Raw genomic sequence first — 15678 nt, 5'->3', positions numbered from 1 at the left:
AGGAAACCAAGGCTCAAGGGAATTAAGCTCCTTGGTCACATACACAGCTAGCAAACAGCAGAAGTAGAATTTAAACATATTTCCTGAAATCGACTCAAGTGCTGACATATTTATTTTGTCTTGTATTATTCTCTAATTGTTTCATCATGTCTCCCAAACAAGATTTAAAGGGCACTGAGATTCCAGATTATGTTGTATGTTTTGATACCCCACAGCTGGGGTTTACACATAGTAAATGCTCAGTTAATACTTGTTGTGTTGAGTTGAAAGTGAGTTAAAGATCTTGGCACTTGGGGTGATTGTACTAAGGATTAGTTTGTAGCTAGAAACTATTTTATTACAAATATTGCTTCAAAGCCTTTTGGTTTCTAAGTGGCAGTCTAAAGGACAAGTGTTGAAAGTAGTTTATTCTTAGAGGAAGTGAACCACAAATATAATCTCTTTGGAGGGAGTATTCTCAGAGTGATGTTTCTTTGGAAATATGAAAAATACGTTTCCTGCTGGTGCAGTTATTTTAACAGTTTGTATAAACCATATTAAAGCTATTAGCATCTGAAAGGTCTAATTTCTGCTTGGGCACGTAACTGGACTCTGACAAGACCTTAATAGAATGGTGTTTGGCATGGCTGATCTTGGCCTTGCTGATCTTTGTGGCTTACCACATGATTATGATCTCTGAACTCTGGTGATCTGTATTAATTTTTGCAGATCAGAGGGGAGGGATTGATGCAGCTTCCTTTGGATTCACCCGCCCCTCAACAGATCTTGCTTTAGTTGACCTACTTTGGGTTTGACCTTGATTTGCACAGTGAAAAGTTATTAATATACCCCTGATTAAGCCAATCGTGTAACAAACCAGTTTTTTTTTTCAACACACGCAAAGATGTGCAGTGGAAATTTTTAGGGTTTTACTGCTCCTGCTTTTTAACTGCATTATGTGGAAAGAGTCTCATTTAAATAAAGTGGAGCGATTATTTGAGCACGGATAGGACACTGGGCAAAGACAGTATGCTTTGATTCCTTTCTAGATGGAAGCTTAATCAGGAAATGGCCTAGATGGCATTCTTTCAAGTAGGTCCTTGAAGTATCTTGGCAACAGTCTTAGGGTCATAATTGGAAGAATTTGGCTCTGTTTGTCTGTGGGTGTTTACAGTGTGTTATAGGGCACTGTTTCTTTTATTTATAGAATATTATAAGCAACAAGCAGCTGAAAGCTGAAAAGTCACTAAATGTGGATATATTTGGAGCAGATTCCATTTTAAAAAGCACCAGAATAAAAACAGAGTTATTATAAAAATATATTATGGCGGAGCTTGACATCTATAACTATAGGGTTGCCAGTGTCTGTTGGAACCACATTTTAAGAGCTTTATAAATCAACTCTTGTTCAGTCCATGAACTTGAATTTGAGTAATCTTCATTTGGATAGAGGGTGTAGTTATGCCTAAGTGAATAATTATTTACCTAAAAATAAATGCATGCTTTCTAAATAAGGTGGTTGAGGTGCCTGTCATAGTGGTCCTTAAAGGCTGTAGTAGTGGAAGGAAAGTTCTGGAAAGTCCTGCCAAAAGCTAGTTGGCCAATAGGAGATTTTTTTCCCCCTTTGTGGATGGTGGTCCATAGCAGTTCATGAAGATGGCCTGCAAGGCTTTAGCAGAGTTTATGCATTGATGGAGGAAGTACCTGCACTGACTGTCATTTCCTCTCCAAGTCTTCTGTTCTCTAAGTTAAACATTCCCAGTTTCTTCAGAGAATCATTTTTGGCACAATCTCAAGGCCTTTCACCATCTTGGTTCCCTTCCTCTAGCCTATTATGTCCTTTCTAAAATTTGGTTCCTTGAAATAAACACAGCATTCTAGCTATGCTCTGACTAGAGCAGAGTATAAGATTGTTACCTTTCCAGTGGTAGGAATACTCTACCTTTTATGCTGTAGCCAAAGTTTACGTTAGTTTTTTTGGCTACCATGTGATACTGGTGACTCAGTGAGCTTTAGTTCACCAGAATTCTCAAATCTTTTTCAGACTACTGCTGTCTAGTCACATCTCCATTTCGTACTAATGAAGCTGATTTTTTTCAAACCCAAGGGTAAGGAATTTATGAGATGTAGTGGATAAAGTGGTAGACCTGGAGTCAGGGAGACCTAAGTTCAAATCTGTCCTCAGACATTTACTAGCCATGTGACCTTAGACCTCTTAATCTCTCCCAGCCTCAGTTTTCTTATCTGTAAAATGAAAATACTAATATCTCCCAGGGTTGTTGTGAGGATAAAATGAGATTATTTGCAATGGGCTTTGCAGTCCTTAAAGTGCTGTATTAATAAGACTAGCTATTATCATTATCATCATTTTCCTATAGTTTTAAATTTCATCATATTAGCTTCAACCTAATATTCTAGCTAGTCAAGATGTTTTTGGAGCCTTACTTTGACATTCAGTGTGTTGATTACCTGCATATTTGGTAAACATGCTAAGTATGCCTTTATCCAAGTAACTAACCATCCCTTTAATGTTTTAGAATTTTTCTAAATTTTGATTATATGTTTTGGAATTTTTCTAGGATTTGAAGTCTAGCTCATTGTCCTAAGGTTTGCAGACTCTATTCTCTTCTTAGCATGGCACCATGGAAAGTCTACTAGTAGATTTGATGTCAGAAGATCTATGTTTGAATCCCAGCTCTGCCACTTAGAGCTTGGGTAACCTTGGGCATATCATTTCATCTATTTGGGCTTCAGTTTCTTAACTGTAAATTGAGGGTGAATAACCAGGTGATTTTTAAGGTCCCTTCTAACTCTTAAGTCTTTGATCCTATTGTCATTTTTTGAAAATCAGAACACCTATCCTTTTCTGGTTGCCCATTCTCCACAGTCATTCAAAGATCCCTGACAGCAGTTTGATAATCATATCTGCTTAGCTTCAGGACCTCAAGTTATATTTCTTCTGGATCTGGTGACTTGAGCTCATCAAGGGCAGTTACATACTTTCTTGCAACCACCTAACCTACCTTGGTTTTCAGCACTCTACTAGCCATCTATCTGTCCTTTCTAGTCCAGAGATCATTCTCCTTGGCAAAGAAGACAAAAATAATCTAATAGTTGAGTGACAGCTTATCTCAGCAAACTGAGAGAGGAGACAGTGTCGAATACCCAGTGGTACATGCTCTTTTCACTGTGCTTTTGTAGTCTCTGGTTGAGGTTGGCTTGAAAGTTGAAGCCGTCTTTAATTATCAGTTGGGAAGAGGTCCACAGCTCTTGCTAACATCAGTAGCTTCCTAGCACTGGACAGCAACTTCCTGTAATCCCTAGCTGATAAATGGTACAATGGCAACTTGTTTGTAAAATTTGCAGACTATCCCTGAACCTTCTCCATCTTAGTGGTTCTGCAGATGCTTCAGTAAGCAGCTTACATGCTCATCAACGATATCCAGATAGATTCTGAGGATGGATCTTTTGTTCTTTATACTGTTTCTGCTTTTCCAATATGCCCACCAGCTCCTTACTTTTGCTTTGTGTAGTGGAGTCCTTCCAGGACCTTGCCACTGAGACTTGTGTATTTTTTAGTTAGTAGTCAGTTACTCAGATACTTAGTTATGTGGGGGGAAAAAAAAAAAAGAAGTCGTCGATTCCACTCTTAACAAGTCATTCATTGTGTGTTGACTTGACTTATAAGGGAGAATTTGCTGCCATTCTTTTAGAGGTGCCTAGTCAGTATCTTAGAAATCTGGAAAATGTATAATTAAATCCATTTTTCATTTACTAATTATGTCACTTAGTGTGCCCTGTTGTTTTCTACAAGATAAAGATAATTAAGTTAACCTGCCTCTGTAGAGGGACTTTAGAGATCATCTAGTCTAAACCTTGCCCTGATCTCTCCCTCCCCCCCTTTCTTTTTTTCTTTTCTTTTTTTTTTTTTTTACAGATGAGGAAGCTGATAAGGTCTATTGTAAAATTAGGTGACTCACCCTTGGTCGTATACCTAATCTAGTCCAAGAGTTGGGCCTTAAACCCAAGTCTTCTGAGTCCAAGACTCATGTTCTTTTCATTCTATTGCTAAGTTCCCGTCTCCGTTCCAGTTACAGAATTACAGAATCTTAAGGTTGAAAAGGAAATCATTTGGTGCTATCTCTACATGAACAGAATTTACCTCTACAGTTTACCTCTGGAAAAGCCTAATGTGAGAAGGAAACCAGTCTCTCTGGGGGTAGTTCATTTCACTTGTGAGCAACTGTCTATCTATTTAATTATCTATCTATCTATCTGTCTATCTGTCTATCTATTTATAGGCAATTGGGGTGAAATGGCTTACCCAGGGTCACACAGCTAGTAAGTGTCAAGTGTTTTGGTCTGAGGCCGGATTTGAACTCAGGTCCTCCTGACTTCAGGGCCAGTGCTCTATCCACTGCACCACCTAGCTGCCCCTAAACAAGACAGCCAGTTCTTTTTTTTTTTTTTTTTGGTGAGGCAGTTGGGGTTAAGTGACTTGTCCAGGGTCACACAGCTAGTAAATGTTATGTGTCTGAGGCCAGATTTGAACTCAGGTCCTCCTGACTTCAGGGCCGCTGCTCTATCCACTGCGCCACCTAGCTGCCCCTTGAGCAACTATTTATTAAGAAGATTTCTGCCTCTGCCACTCTGCGAAGAGAATGGGCTCAGTGACAGATGTCCTATCCCACTAAATGCGAGACCTTCTACTTTGGCATAAAGCCAGTAATCAGTACTCAGATGTAGAGCTGGAAAGGGGCCTTAGAGACCATCCAGTCTAACCTCCTCATTTCACAGATATGGAAACTGAGGCTTGTAGAGGTTAGCGATTTGTTCATGACGACTCAGGTAAGTAAGTAGCAGAGGTGAGACTTACACCTGTGTTTTCTGGACTTCCAGGCTAGTATCTGTTTCTACCCTGCCACAAAGTCATACTGCCTCTAAAGTGGAGCTTGCTGCCAGAACAGGGTCATGAACCCCGAACCCTCCAATTAAAAGTCTGATGCTTTATTTACTATCAGAATGATAATGAGATTCCTTGAAACTAGTTATTGAATGAATTCCAGATCTACCTAACTATACTGTCATCTAGTCCACATTTACCCATTTTACCTACTAAGATCACATGAAAGATTTTGTCAAATGATTTGCTAAAATCTATGGTATATACTTTTTCCATCCTTCTGTTTGAGAGCAAAGGAGAGGGAGAGAGAGAGAGAGAGAGAGAGGCAGCAGAGGCATGAATATCCACACAGAGCATGCATGCCTACCAGAAGCAGCCCTCCATCTTCCCAAACAAGAAGCAGTTCTGTTGGGGGATACAACCAAAGAAAAACTGTCAAGATATGCTAACAGACTTGTCTTCAAGACCTGCAAGAAGGTCCTCAAGGGCACCGCTACTGACAAGAAGTAGCCCTTCACCAGCAATGCCTCTATCCAAGGCAGACTCTTGTCCTGTATGTTGACCCAAATGAAGATGATGAGCACAGTCGTCATCTACCATGATTCTCTGTGCTATGTCCACAAACAGCTAATTCTAGAAGTGCCACAAGACGGGATGAGTGCCCTCCCCTTACCAGGATGGTGATGTTGCATGTGCTGAAGGTCACCGAAGCATCCTGAGCAAGAAGCAGCTCCAGAAGTTCTGAAACTCTCCCCAGCATAGACAAATACTAGTGGCACAGAGAATGTGTAGCCTGACCTGGTAATAAAAACATCCTCCCATCCAATAAATAACATATGGTCTATGAGATTCTGCTCAAAATGTTCTTTATCCATTCGTGCTGACTTGGAGTGGTCATTTCTCTCCCTAAAAGCCTCATAAGAGCAACTTAGAGAATTTTGTCAGGAACCAAAGTCACACTCACTGGCCTATAATTTGAAAATCTACTCTCTTCTCTTTCAGGAAATTGAGATGACGTTTGCTCACCCTTAGTTTTATAGCCACCACTCTTCACTATTCTTCATGAGTTTTTGAAAAAAGATGAAGATCACCAGCAATCCTGTCTGCCAGTTCTTTCAGTACCCTGGGATGTATTTCATCTAAACCTGGTGACTTGATCTCATCAGGAGCAGTCAGGTACTTTTGCGATTTCCTTATGATTTTGGGCTTCAACTTCCTGCTAATCATTTTGGTTCTGTGCTTCCTAGAAATTCCAGAAAATTATTCTCCACAGTAGAAAACATTAAGACAAAGTGATGAATGGTTCTGCCATTTCTCTGCTCTCTGTTATTATCTCATCCATTCTGAGACTCAGCCTAACTTCATTAAGCTTTTTCTTGCCCCCAGCATAGCTTAAAAACAAACAGAAACAAAACCAACATTCCTATTTTTTGCTCTTTTACATTTGTTGCCAGTTTCAATATATTCTTAATGTGTTGCTATTTTTAATACTATTGTGATGCTTTTTAATTCAGTTAGTCAACAAGCATTTATTTTTTACTATGTCATGGCAAGGAGTACAAAGTAGAAAGAAAGTTAGTCCCTGACCTCAAGGAGCTTACATTCTATTGGAGGAAGACAGTGCATAAGTAGAAGCTGAAAAAGGGAGGCAGGGAATGACAAAAAAGCCTGTGGGACTGATGGGTTTAGTAGAAGAAGAAATCCATAGTCCTGCCAGAAGAGGAATGAGGCATGGCAAGCCTGTGTGCCCTACTTAAATGGAGGTTCTGGGAGGAGCCATCCAATCAGATGGAGGGGCACGGGGCAGAAAGGACTTCCAGTGTGTTGGAGTTAGAGACAGGCTTATGAATAAAGAGCAGGGCCATGGTAGAGGATATTGGAAAGATGTCTTAGGCCTCCATTTCCATATCTGTTCATACCTTTTTTAAAAATCCAAGTTGATCTTTCTATAACAGAACCAAGAATTCTGTTGATCGTTGGTTGATGACTTCCTCATGCATCCACATCAGTCTCTTTATTTGCATTGTGCCTCTTTTGCTTCCTTCTAGAAAGAGTAATTTGTATTTGTGTTGTTCAAAGTAAATTTTTGAGCGCATCCCATCCCTCTTTAGTTGGCTTGTATCTTAGGCAGTGGGATCCTACTTATTCTGAACTCTTTGAAATTCACTCTCCCAAAATCTATCTTTTCCTTCCTTTCCCCCATGAATTCTAAGATGCAGTAGTTGTTTCCTTGCAAGATTCCCATCATTTCTACTTTGGCAAGCGTTTCCCCCCATTGGTTGAAGAACATGGAATCTCAGAGTTGGAAGTATCAGAGTTGGATCCCGAATAGCAGTTCCTCTCATGGCTTCCTCTGCTTTTCAAAGAATGAAATTATCATTTAAGCAAGTCAGAAATTTCAGCTGCTTTGCCTTTAGCTACAAGAGCGCTTTAGCAGATGTCTAGTTAACTAAACTTTGCCATCACTATTGTAGCCTGTGTTTGGTTTGTGATCTGTTCCCTGAATTTTCACATCTGGTCTTATTTCATAATGAGCTTTTGTATCTTGTCTCTTCCCTTCCATCTTCTCAGCCTTAGTCCAAGCCTTCTGTCTGAACTTTGACCACTTTACCTCTTGACCTCTAATTTCTAAGACCACTGTTTTGTTTGGTTGCCTTGACTATTCCTTTCCATCCTCAACATCAGTCGGTCCAAAAGCACTTAAACTCCTACTTTTGTACATTCTTCCTTCCTAAATGACTTTGAAAACTTCCATCAGCCTTTTGGAATATTCTCCAGGCCATCTTTCTCCTAATCCTTTTTAATGATCCTTTTCCAAGCTTCCATTCTTCAACCTCACCAACATAATAATAACAAAATAATAACAATCGTAACAACTAAAACAATAGTTAGCATTTATATAGTGCTTTAAGGTTTGTAAAGCATTGTGCATATGTTATTTTATTTGATCCTCACAACAAGCCCATGAGGTAGGTGCTGTTATTATCCCAATTTTACAGATGAGAAAACTGAGACACAGGTTAAGTGACCTGTCCAGGGTTACACAGCCAGTAAGTGTCTGAGGCTGGATTTGAATTGAGGTCATTCTTCCTCTCAAGTCCAGACTCTGACCCTCTCTGTGCCCCCTAACTGCCTTAAGAAAATCACATCTGTCCTGTGAATATTAGCTTAGCTCTTATGCTGTATAGCTCTGTGGTGTCTAGCATTTTATCAGTAATTAATATGAAGACCTATATTTTATACTTCTGAAATTAGCAGCTGGCATGAAGTATAATATTTATTGAGGTGGTTCACAGTCAGGATCCAGAAAGATTTCAACTGAGTAGAGCGATGGTTGTAAAGTAGTAAGAGGAAATTTCCTGGGTATAAACGTAGTCTTCTACTTGTATGACAAGTTTTTTTAAAGCTCAAATATAAGATGGGGAAGCCTGGCTAGGCCACCACAATTTGTGTGAAGATCCAGAGGTTTAGTGGATTTTAAGCTCAAAGAGGAGTCACCAGTAGGATGTGGCAGCCACCGATTGCCAGCACAGTCGTGTTCTAGTTGCTGTGTTTCTGTTCATGAAGCCTTATACTCCCTTACTTTGAGCTTTTCTTGGGAAAGTCGGATGACCAATTATTGGATATGGAATAGAGAGAATTTTTGGTCATGTACCTATAGAGAGAGCTCCTGAGGTTTCTTCTAGCTGTTAAGATTCTTTGACAGCTCCACTCTCGTCTGCCCTGGTTAGTCTATAAGTAGAATATTATGTTCAGTTGATAAAAAATAACAGCTCTCTTTGAATATGGCAAGGGAGCTTAAAGCAGTGGATAAATGTGTTGAACTTGAAGCCAGGAGGAGATTAGCTCAACTCTTGTCTCTGCTACATTCTGAATCTTAGTTACCTCATCTGTAAAACACTATAATAATACTGGTAGTATTGAACTCACAGGGTTCTTGTGCTCAAAAGAGATGGGGTATGGAGAAGGAGGTTGCAAACCTTATTATTATCAACCTCAGAGAATTGTTGTACAGATGCACTGAGATGATACACATAAAATACTCTATAACTTTTTGAAGTGCTCTATAAATGGTGGCCAGTATTAATATTAGAAATTGACTTGTACAAATTGATGCTGGTTTGGTAGCCTGAAGGGTTTGAGATTCATAACTGAACTTGCCTCCTTCACCCCAGGGTTGTTGTAAAGATCAAGTGGAGTAATATACATAAAGCCTTACAACCATATGTAAATGTAAGCTATTATTACGTTAAAGAGCTCTGTGACCATAGAAAGCTCTAGAAATCTGAACTGGTATTCATTGCTTTGCCACAGTTAGGTGTTTGGGAAAGAGAGTGTATTGACTCTGACTCTTGACTTCTCTTCATTTAAAGAAAAAGGGAAGACTCTCAAATGTATCCATAACATTGATTTATTTTAGGCATTTGGCGTTTTGGATTTTTAAATTCCTAACCCTAGGTAGGCACATTTAGTTCCCTTTTATGTTTGCCCAGAAATTAAGATAAGGTAGGTTGACTGAGCTTTTGAAAATTACACAGTTTAACTTGGTTATAGCAGCCAATCAAAGCCTAGCTAGCTTGAGTGAATGCATAAGCTGCGGGCCTCAGAGACACTGGGTTTGGCAAGCTTAAGTCTTCTGAGGGGGTGTACTGGGCAGTGTTCACTATGCGCTGACTAATGTACAGCCCTAAGTGTTGGCATGTGGAACTGAGATCGTTTTGAAGATTCCAGTGCTGTCTTTGGGTGGGATTCTTTTAAGTCACCTGAAGCCTGCAGGGTTTAAATTAAGCTTTTATTATTTTTTTATTTTTTTTTTTAACAAACAAGATCTCATTTTCTTGAACATTATTTCAATGAATGAAGGTTATTGTTGTTGCTTTTTCAGGTAACCAAATAATTTCCCTGTCCTAGGGAATGGCATAGAGGAACAATCATACAGAAACACCTCTTCCCCCACTTCTACCTCCTTCCATTTGTAGATTAATGATTCAGGGTTTGAATATCATATGCATTGTTGCCACCAATCCCACATTCTTTCCTTGCACAATGTGTTAGTATTTTATCGTTACAACTTTGTAGGACTTTAAAATTTTGAATAGTAAAGCATTTCTGTATGTAGAGAAGGCTGTCCCCCACGTATAGCATATGGGGGTCTTGTATGACTCAAAGAGAGGCAGAATAGACATCTCTGGCCTCCTCTCCCTCCACCCTTCTCCAAGGGAGACTTTAATTCCTGCCAAGAGAGGAAGCAGAAAATGGAGGGCAAAAGAAACTTGGCCACTCTGTACTAGGTTAAAATTATATCTGTTGGCTCCTTTAAATATTATTAGTCTAGGTGATGTGGTTTTCACCTGATCCCTCTGATTAATGAGGAAAGTAGGACCTCAGCTTTATATCCAAGGCTTAACTCCTACCAAATACCAGTTCCACAGTGAACACACATATAAAGCAGTTTTTTATCCAATTCAATAGCAAAACAGAAATCAGAGAAAGTATGCATAGAAGAATATGTAATCAGACAATACAGAGTGAAGGACTTCTTCCATTGGGAACACGGTAACTCAGCTCAACAAAGAGAAAGGATCCCAGTTCTCTCCAAGGGGATAGGGACATCATGTAGACTGCCAGCTCCTCTCATCTCAGCTTCTTCCCCAGAGTCTTTTCCTTCAGCTACCTGGAGTGGGGCTGGTATTTTTCATCTTTCAGTTTTTCAGTTCAGGCCAAGAAGTGCCCAAAGTCCATAGAGACTCAAAGACTTTGAAAAGATTGACATTCTCCACTCTGTCATTCTTGCCAGTTCAGTCTCACTCCTCACACAGGTGCAGGGAATTGATCTCCACTGGTAAGAAAAGAATCCCATACTAATGGGCTTTGGGACTGGGGTTACAGTTATTAATGAAAGCACCCCTAAGAAACATAAATGACAGTGGTGATATCATCCTAGGAAGTTGAGTTCTTCAGTCTGGGAAGGTAGAATGAGGTGTTAAGTGATGGGCCCAATCTTACATAGTAGCAGAGCCAGGATTCCAGTTCTGGCTGGTGACACTAAGTTCAGGCTTCTTTCTCTTGTATCAGGCTTTCTCCCATAAGCACATGAAAGAAAATGAGCAGGTAAAAATATATTCAAAAGAAAAATTTCCAAGTAATTCCTGGGATCTGTGAGAAATTTAAGTAGAAAGGCCTGGTAGTTTTAATAAGATACAAACTCAGTATAAGATACTGGTTTAATATGGCTGTCACCAAAGCTAAGGCTTAGGCAGCACTAATGGAGCTATCATTCTGTTACCTTCAGTGAGGAAGGTAATAGTCCCACTGTGCAGTACCTTGATACGACCCATTGTGGAATACAGGCATATCTTCATCCTGTGTTGTTCATTAGTTCGGCAAAAATCTGACTTTGAGTGCCGCAGCATTTAGAGAGCTGTCCCTTTCTTGGAAATAATGTTGTACATTGTGTGATCAGTTGAAGAACATTACAACAGGATTCTTGATGTTCTAGTAGAATTTGGCTGCAACATTAACATCATTATTATGAACTGACTGGTTGGGGTAACAATATGAAGGGTGTTTACTTTTGGTTGCCACACATTAATTAGCATTGGTAAGTTGGGGTGTGTCCAAAAGAAGGTGACTCAGTTGGCCAGGAGACTGGAAACCTTATCATGTGAAGAACAGTTGTAGGAACTGGGGATGTCTAAGGAAAAAAAATAGAGAAAAGAAAACTTATGGGAAGATATAATCATTGTCTTCAAACATCATTTAATGTCTATAATGTGGAAGAGGGCTTGATCTTCACATGGGATTTGTGGGAGGACAGTAATAAGGACTGCATGAGATGAGAAGGTGTGGCCAGCTGGAGAGATGCCATATTGGAGAGTGTCCTTATTGAGGGGGCGATGGACTCGTGTAGTCTTAGAGTATTCTCCCAGTCATTTTTTATGACTGAAAGGCAAGGAACACTGCAGTCCTGGAAGAAGACGCAGAATTGCAGGTGACCCAAAGGACCATGAAGAGATGCGTGGTACCTGTACTTGGGCTCCAGCGTATTACCAACAGCAGTTTGCAGGCAGTTATTGGCTTAATGAGTTGGGAGAGTCATTTAGTGAGGCCAAGGTGGACAACTGCATGCTGCAGTGTTATTGCCGACATATTCTTAAAAATCAGAGGAAGGCCTCTCCTGTGTTGGATAGGTCCTCTGTGGAAGGTCTATAGAAAGGCATGGAAAACTGTCACAGGGGCTGCAAAGTCACGGACAAGCTGATGCCCACATTTGTCCAAGGTCTTTCCATACTAATGAGATCCTCATTCTGTTGAAGAACTCATTTGAGCAAAATTACACTAACCAAAAAAATTAGGTGTCCCATGAAGTCTTTAGTTCAAGAAGAACTTTCTATTTGGGAGTGCGTAGAGTGGCAGAATCCACATGAACAACTTCTGTCATTGTTATTATTGTTGTTGTCATTTTTATCATGTGATAGAACTTTTGTGTGACTTCTTGGGCTGGAGATGCAAGACGTCTTTTAAAAATGCTTTTAACACATGTTGTGCAATACATACGGGACGTGGTTAATAGACTTGTGTAAGTTTCTGTCCAAGGGAAAGTGAGCCAGCCTTCTGTTTTCTGGATGTGACTGAAAAGAGTAGTTAGATGGGAGAACAGAATAGATTTTATTCTGAAACAAGCCGTTAAGACCCTTTTAATGAGAAGACAAGATCTAAATGAATCTTGTGAATGAATCAAACACAAGACATAGAAAAGAAAGCACAGAATTGGGAGTGCCAGCGAGTGCTGTTTTACAGTCAGATGAAAAAGCACAGATATTCATGAGACCTCTGAGGCAGAGTGAGGGAAGGTGGAAGATCAGTAACATGTGGAGGTGCAGAGAATAAGCTGTGTCAAAAAGGAGGTGAAGAAAAACAAGTTCTATGCGGGAATCCTAAGGGAACAGAGGACATTCTTTCCTTCTCAAATCAACTTTAGCTTTTAGGAAGGAATAGAGGAACTGGAGAATGGGAGTCAGGGTTGAAATCTCATTAAAATTAATTAGCTCTTGGGAGTTTCTTTCCTTTGGCTTCATATGTTGTTCAAAAGTTATAAAACTTCCTTAGATTTTTATTATGAATTCCAAATAATATCTTTAGTAATAATTCCCAGCTATCACAACATTAGGAGCTGCAGTAGATAGAGTGTTGGGTTAGGAGTCAATAAGATTCATCTCCCTGAGATCGAATCTGGCCTTAGACACTTACTTAGACACTTACTACCTGTGTGATAGGTGGTAAGGCACTTAACCCTGTTTGCCTCAGTTTCCTCATCTTTAAAATGTGTAGAGAAGGAAATGGGAATCCACTCCAATATCTTTGCCCAGAAAACCCCAAACGGGGTCACGAAGAGTTGGACACAATTGAAAAATAACTAAACAACATCACAGTGTTAACATTTTGTTTCAGACAATGTTTTCACCACCATCTTTCCCCAGTTGTCCACTGTGGACATATTACCTGTTTGGTAAATAGGCATCAGGCTAATTTTCTTAAGTTAATGAAATGAAAATTGTCTGTCTTGCTTCCTTTTGAATGGTATGTCCAGGAATTGGTATTTCAAGAACATAGGAAACAGGAAACAGAAAATATCCTTCACCAGTCTCTTTCCATCTCTTATTTTCCTCCTCACACCCTTACATTATTATAGGTATATTTTTAAGAAGAGGTAGAGACATTCAGAATAATTGGCTAGACTATGGACAGAGATGGGATCATGAAATATCTGATTGTCACTGTCTATAAATGAAGAGCCTATAAATGAGCCCAACTCTCTCTGTTTACCCTTATTAAAGTATTCTTTCATTTACATTAAAACTATCTTATGGGTTTTTTTTCCCCTTTTATGTGTTCCCCTTTCTAGGATTCCATGAGAAGGTGACAGATATCAGAAAAGCCTGTAGGTGACTAGCACTGCAGTGGAGACCTGATTCCTAGTCTGAATTTGAATTTCAAAAACCCTATTTCCAGGTAAGAAGTCATCCCCAACAGATATGCTCACTTTGGAGCTATTTTCGTGGTTATTGCTAAGGTTGAGCTATTCATTTCATAAATGTAGGTCAGGTAATAATAGCTCATTTTTCTATAGTGCTTTTAGGTTCTTTGACTTTGGAGAATGTGTCCACATTAACCAGCTGTATTTGAGTTTAACAAAACAAAACAAAACAGAGACTTTACCCCTTTGGGGTCTGATTCCTTGGTCTCTACAGCCAAATAGTCATTCTTTTGCCAATGGTAGCTCTAAAGGATGTTCTATGAGATGACATTTATCCTCCATGATAAGTGCCTTAAGTATTCGATTTTCAAGATAAGAGGCTAAATGGCCAGCTCCTTTTGGGGTTGTTGAAGAGAAGAGTCTCACTTGAGTGTGGGTTAGACTAGATGTCTTCTGTCTGAGGTTCTTCTAACTCTGAATTTATAGAAACGTACATCCTTTGGTTTTCCTTTGTTTTACATGCCTATGAATTCCAGTAAATGAGAAAGGCATGATTGTACTTCTTAAAACCATGCTGTCTTTTCCTCAGTAGGCTATTTTTGTTTTATGTTTTTTATGATCCTGTCCTTTATTTATTTCATCAATATGGGTACTCCCTCCTTGCTTTCACAGACATGAATGAATTTCTACATGAATTTCTGTGACCAAAAATATTCATCCCCTGATGACCAGTCTTTTAGTGGTGAATTTTTCTGAATTCAGCTACCCTGGGCCTTAGAAGACATGCACAGTCTTTTCCTTGACCTCTATTCAAAGAATTTTCAGCTTGCCAAAAGCTTGTATCTACTTGTCATAGTGTTGGAAAATTGAAGGTACTCTTGATGATGAAGCATAGAGGATAGATGTTAGTGAAATAATCCTTTATTACCGATTCACTAACTATAGTCCTGAGAGGCAGTCAGCATGGTGTGGTAAAGAGAAAGCTGGCCTCGTGCCAGGAGGACCAAGGTTAGGTCCTGCCTCTGACACCTGTCAGCTGACTATTTCTAGGCAAGTCATTTGCCCTTTCAGGTCTCTAAGGAAGCTCTGTAAGTAAGACTAGAAGTGGTAGAGAAGCTACCTAACTGGATTGATAGAGAGAATTTCCTCACCTGGGAGGTCCCTCTGCCAGTGAAATCACAGGTCCCAGGCCCTATCCCTCCCCTCAATTATAGGTACATTGGTCTGTAATTACTCAGATACCTTCTAGAGTTCATCTTTATAACCTTTCACCCCCTTGGCATAGTGGCCTTTTGTAGTGACCCATGGTGTATGTAGTATTGGATGTATTGGAGAGAAGACATTTAGTCACTTTGATGTTATTCCTAAAATGCCCTCCCTCCCTCTTCATCGCTATCTCCATCTTCAGAATCAAGGTGCCACCTTCTCTGGGAAGCCTTCCCTTGCACATGTGTGTACATACATACATGTGCACACATATGCTCGTGCAGATAAATTTACACACATATAAATGCAAGCACACACAAACGTGTGTGTACACATAGAGTGTTTTCCCTCCTCAGATTACCTTGTATTTCCTAATCTCAGTACATGTTCTATTCCCTTACCCAACAGAATATAAGCTCCTTGAAGGCAGTCTTGTTTTTCCTTTTCGGGGAACCACCTTGCACAACACATTGTTTATAATAGAACCTTCATAAATGTTTGAAATGAATGGAATTGAACTGACTTAGGAGATCTAGGTCCTAGTGCTGGAACTGCTGCCAATCACTTACTCCATCATTATGCATTTATTAAGCACCTGCTGTGTGCCAGATAC

General features: G+C 39.7%; 1 protein-coding gene across 4 annotated transcripts in view; it reads left to right on the top strand.

Annotated features, from left to right (window-relative positions):
• ARNTL (aryl hydrocarbon receptor nuclear translocator like) overlaps nt 1–15678 on the top strand; it is a 90714-nt gene that overhangs the window by 25582 nt on the left and 49454 nt on the right. For 2 of the 4 annotated variants that reach the window (XM_027852605.1, XM_027852602.1), the window contains exons 2-3: nt 5885–6058; nt 13788–13894. The gene's annotated coding sequence lies outside the window, so the exon portion shown is untranslated. The remainder of the gene's footprint in view (nt 1–5884; nt 6059–13787; nt 13895–15678) is intronic. The other 2 variants (XM_027852604.1, XM_027852603.1) reach the window with 2 other exon arrangements.

Source organism: Vombatus ursinus, unplaced genomic scaffold, assembly GCF_900497805.2.
Source record: "Vombatus ursinus unplaced genomic scaffold, bare-nosed wombat genome assembly UNPS02009770.1, whole genome shotgun sequence".
Classification (NCBI taxonomy): domain Eukaryota; kingdom Metazoa; phylum Chordata; class Mammalia; order Diprotodontia; family Vombatidae; genus Vombatus; species Vombatus ursinus.
Note: the sequence above shows the minus strand (reverse complement) of the source record. Positions and strands in the feature narration are given on the sequence as shown.